Raw genomic sequence first — 5,289 nt, 5'->3', positions numbered from 1 at the left:
CTGTAACAAGTTTTGGGCTCTTGGTACAGGCAGGCTCAGACTGGTAGAGGCAGGCCAAGTATTTTTGGTCATTATTCACAACTAGGATGTGCGAGAATCTCTGAGATTCAATCCTACACAAAATTTCCTCGGGCCCGTTGAAGTGATCAAAGAGCTTCGAGCGAGCATTGACAGGCAAAAGTAAAAAGATAGGATAGTGGGTTTCGTTTTTCTGAAGGTAGGAGAAAAGATAAAACTTATTTTGAATAAAAATGCAAGTTTAAAACTTATGTAAATATAATTAACCCCTTCTGGTTAACCCGAGAAACAAAAATGGGATAGATTTATGAAAAATCTCCGCAATTCGAGAAAGAAGAGAAGTTGTTCAAAATCTAAATTAAGATCCTTGAAATCCAAGCTAAGACGGTCTTTTCCTTCTTTCAGAGAGGCTTTTCAGACCCAGTATCCAGATGCGGAGATAATACATAAAATACAGTCCTTCTCATGGGGTACTACTCACCGCGATCGACTAACATTCCTGAATCGGATACTTCAATCGGCGTTCTTCTTGCTCTCGTTTTCAGGTTGTCTTCCAAGAAGCGGAAGAGAAAATGTAAAGTTGTTATGATTGAATCTCAGAGGCATTCTTTTCATTTGGTAGATCCAAGTCCTTTGCCTATTTCAGGCGCTCTCCAAATGCAGAAAGACTTGTCGGAAATCGCCGGTTGGGTTGGTACGACCAAGAAAGGCATGGGAGTTACGATAAGGTGTGCATACTGGTAGCATGCTAAAGAGTTGTTGTCGACATATATCTACTATGGTACGTGTACTGAGTACATGTACTATGGCTCCGGACTTATAACAATTCTCCTAGTTTGTAAGATTGGAACGTACACTTTCTTGTATCCGAATTTACAATAGTCCCATATTCTCTCTAAATCAATTCGAAACATTTTCAAATAACATCAATGACACATATCACTGTTCCAGACTATTTTCGATTGATAATTCTTGAATCACGATTTTGATTACGAACAATAACTTGTCCTTAACCGAAATTCATAAAGTATGAACAAATGTTCATTAAGCTTAGTTATCATATTTCAAGAACGATATTACCAAGATAAACTTGACTCGAAATTCTTGTTATGCGTGCGTAGTCTAATTAGTCATGAGACATAGTCTCATGGATAGAAAGGCGAATATAACTTGAGAAATAGGTGGTTCAGTCTTCACTTACCTTTTGTTGAAGAAGTTCTCCAAAAGCTTCAATTGATCTTTGCCTTCAAACGGTATAAACGATAATGACTGCTGTGATGTCCGTTTCTCAACTACACTTCTATCCTAATCCGAGACTTGTCTAATTGTAGACTAGAAATCAAGATATAGTTTTGACCAACTAAATTTGACAACAAGCTTGATATAACAACACTTGTGAGTTCGACCGAGCAATGCTCTAACAGGATTAGAGTTCTTTGACATTTTTTATATGATGAATTTTGGCATAGACTTTCAAGATTTGAGTTTTTTGACATTTTTTTTCTTTTTGTTAAACTGCTAGTTATTCAAGGAAGTATGTATGACTTCTTCATATCCCTTCTTGTCTCTGATCAATTATATTTGACAAGTATTATTTCTTTTGAACTGCAGTGTGACTTACATGGTATTTCATGTCATTTTGATTGGGGATTTGTTGTTTGTTAAACTATCGTGACTTTACATGATGTATTCATTCTCTTCCTTTTGAATCTGCAATTTTATTCCATTATCTAAAACTTTTATGTGCACCACTATATCAACAGTTACACACCTTTATCCTTAGTTTCCAACTTTTTATGTAGACTAAGATGTTCTTGATTTATTTTATTTTTAGATTTGAGTAGATTGTTGGTACTTGATTAATTGGCTTCTACAGTTTTTTTGGTCATAATCATGTATTATGCATGTGAAGCTTATCTACGAATCACATTACTTGCTGTCATTGTTGTACTTCCCTGATTAATACTATTTCTTTTCCTTTTTTTGTAGGGTTTGAGATTGCAACACAAGAAGGTTATTAGACTCAACATCCATCGTTTCCTAGAGGTTATCTGGTCTGTTCCGTACAACTACTAGCCAGCATGGAGGTCGTAGCCCAGCATTGGTTTTCTCCTCAGTCAATCCCACACGACCTCATTGGAAACTCTCAGTTCTCAACTCGAACTTCTTCTCATCTTCCATCACTCCCTCTTTCTAGTCTATATGTATCTCATTAAACTCTCATTCTCCTACTAGTCTATATGTATCTCATTCTAGTCATTCAAAGCCCAAATTCTCTGTAAATGCAGAACTATCTGTGGGTACTAGTGACAATAGTGCCAGTGGGATTGGTAATCACAAAACAGGAGGAGATGGAAAAAATGGTGGAGGAGGGGACTCTGGTCGACGTAATAATGATGGTGATGGCAATTTAGATCTCCTGCATCTAGTTTTGGAATTTTAGGGCTTTTACTGAATTATTGGAGATATAGAGTTGTTGTCGATCCACAATTTCCGTTTAAGGTTTTAATGGAAGAAATCGTAGGTGTGAGTGCATGTGCTCTTGGTGATATGACATCTCTCCCTAATTTTGGGCTTAACGAGCTGGATTTTGTTTTCTCAACTCTTGTTGTCGGATCAATTTTGAATTTCGTTCTGATGTATCTGTTAGCCCCAACAATGGGTTCAACATCTTCATCTCTTCCTTCCATATTTGTTAGGTGTACACAAAGCCATATGTTTGAACCCGGGATGTTTACTCTTCTCGATCGATTTGGGACTCTTGTTTACAAAGGAGCTGTTTTTGTTGTTGTTGGGGTTGCTGTTGGACTTGTTGGAACTGTTCTAACGACAAAGAAGATGGATCCTAATTTTGAGACAACAAACAAGCCTTTATCTACACTTTTGATTGCAATGACTTGGGAGACTCATATGTGTTTGAGCAGTAACTTTAGTTATCAAACCCCCAACGGGATCGAATTTTTGATAGAGAAGGGTCTCCCTCCAGTTGTGTTTAAGGGCTCAGTTTTCTTATCGGGGTGTATGAATAATGTTCTTGGAGGAGTTTCATTTGTTAATTTGGAAAGGTTGACGGGATCTCAAAAGTTCGAAGGGAAGCTGATTGTTAGCATAAAAGAAGGCGTAGAGGAAGAAACATGAACTACCGAAGAAAATGTTACCTTGGTGGAAGAGAAATGAATTGTAAGTGAGTTACATTGATCAAGTGAATCTCTAATCCAACAAATTTTGTGATGTACATCTTAAGAACTCTAATCAAGCCAACACTAAATGTCTCCCTTTATTAGTAAATTTAAGATTCCTAAAACCTAATCCTCCTCTAATTTCATGAGTGCAAACTTTGTCTCGTCTTTTAAGATAAGAACTACCACTCGAATTTTCCCCCATCAGAAATCCCTTTGGGATTGTTCCATTTTATGGATAATATTATCCGGTATTAGAAAAGAATTCATATGGTATTATGCCTATATCATTAGGAACTAGAAGCTGTAAAAGACAACAAGTAGCATATAAAAAGGGCCTAAATAGAAAGGGAAGAAGAAAGACATATGGTGGGGTGATGTTCCAATTACAGTAGAACTTTGATTAATTAATCCGCGATAAATTAATAATTTCGTTAAGATAATATATTTTCCCAGTACCGACTTGAGTCAGTGTGTTAAATTAAAAACCCTGCTACGTTGATAAGATAATAAGAATTTTAAGTATTCAATAGGGCCCAACTAATATATAAATTAATAATTATTATAATAATAGTATATCGTGGATTTTTTTTGACACCTTTAAGATGAGAATTTTGAGCCATTGTTACACTCTTATTTTGTCTTGTTGTTCTTTTTGAGTCAAAATTTGTGCACCCCACCATACCTATTGGTCACTAAAACGGCATAAACCACTTTTTTTTTTTTTTTTTTGCTTTTTTTAGTTTTCTTTCTTTTTTTAGTATTTGTTAAAAATTTATAAAAGAAAATCTATTTCTTGTTTGATATATTGGTCAAAATCAAATTCTTATCGCCGCTCCTGAAACAAGAAAAATCTCTTGCCCTCTCTGTGTTTGATGTTTTGATTAAAATCAAACTGTTCGCTAAAAAATGTAATTATATCAGGGGTTTCTCATTTCATAGTTGGTGTTTGAATTTGGTTAAGTGAGAGAAAAATCCCCGTGAAAATTATCAATGTTTCATCAAGTTTAACCCTAAGGAAATATGATAGAAAACTAAGATTCAATAGAATAAAGATGACTATTCATAGTTGCAAATAATAATTAAACCCTAACTTAATTATCAACCAAATTTTAGATCATTGATGTTAAAGTCTGCGGGCATCCAACTTAAAACCAAATGACAATGAGTGAAGCGGCCCTTCCATGTTATATTTAAGGTAATTATGTGGGACCATTGTCCTTTCACACGCCCCCTCACGTGTAAGGCCAGTCATTCGGCCTAACACATGGACCTACGTACGAGTGGTCATGGATGTGCTGGTGACATTCGGTCACGATACATCCCCCGTACAGGTCATACGAGTGACCAGTCATTTGCTCACGGGTGTACAGGTGACTTTCGGTCACAACGACCAGTAATTCGGGTCACACCCCGTGTATAGGTACAGATCTTGCTCTGATATCATGTTAAAGTCTGCGGGCATCCAACTCAAAATCAATTGGCAATGAGTGGAGTGTCCCTTCCATATTATAGTTTAAGTTAATTATGCGGAAACTAGCAGTGTGGGATTATTGTCCTTTCACAATTGATTAGAATGGGGATCCAAGAGCCTGGTTTATTTCCATTTCATGAACATTTTTTATTAACTCATAATCATGTGACCCATTAATAAATCACAAGTGCTAATTTGTTATTCAAATCTTAGTTCTTGATATCAAGGACACTCATCAAGAGTTAATTAAAGTATATGTAGATACCTGGAAAATGTCAAAGTAGAATGTCAGTCTCCCCACACCCAAGAAGAGATGCTAAGTAGTATTCCCTCCAAGACTGGGGAAATCTCCCCATATCCAAGAGAAAGCGCTACATAGCTCCCCTTCCCTGTTGACAGACACGTGCACAGTCCAAGTCGTGTGGGTTCATGAAGAAGAATCTAAAACACACTTGTATTACTGTAGGGACAGATGTAAGATAAGAAAAGATAGGAGAGGATACATGTTGGACATTCTCATTTCAAGAAATGTCTATAAATAGGGATCCTCTCTCTACTAAGAAAGGGAGAGCCAACTTCTTGTGGCTAACCATGTGCTACTTTCTAGAGTAGGCTTCC

The 5,289-nt window shown here is 36.5% G+C and overlaps 1 pseudogene; it reads left to right on the top strand.

Annotated features, from left to right (window-relative positions):
* The first annotated feature begins 483 nt into the window (after positions 1–483).
* On the top strand, positions 484–3,156 carry LOC113315782 (annotated as a pseudogene).
* The last annotated feature ends 2,133 nt before the right edge of the window (positions 3,157–5,289 follow it).

This window comes from Papaver somniferum, chromosome 10 (assembly GCF_003573695.1).
Source record: "Papaver somniferum cultivar HN1 chromosome 10, ASM357369v1, whole genome shotgun sequence".
Classification (NCBI taxonomy): Eukaryota; Viridiplantae; Streptophyta; class Magnoliopsida; order Ranunculales; family Papaveraceae; genus Papaver; species Papaver somniferum.
Note: the sequence above shows the minus strand (reverse complement) of the source record. Positions and strands in the feature narration are given on the sequence as shown.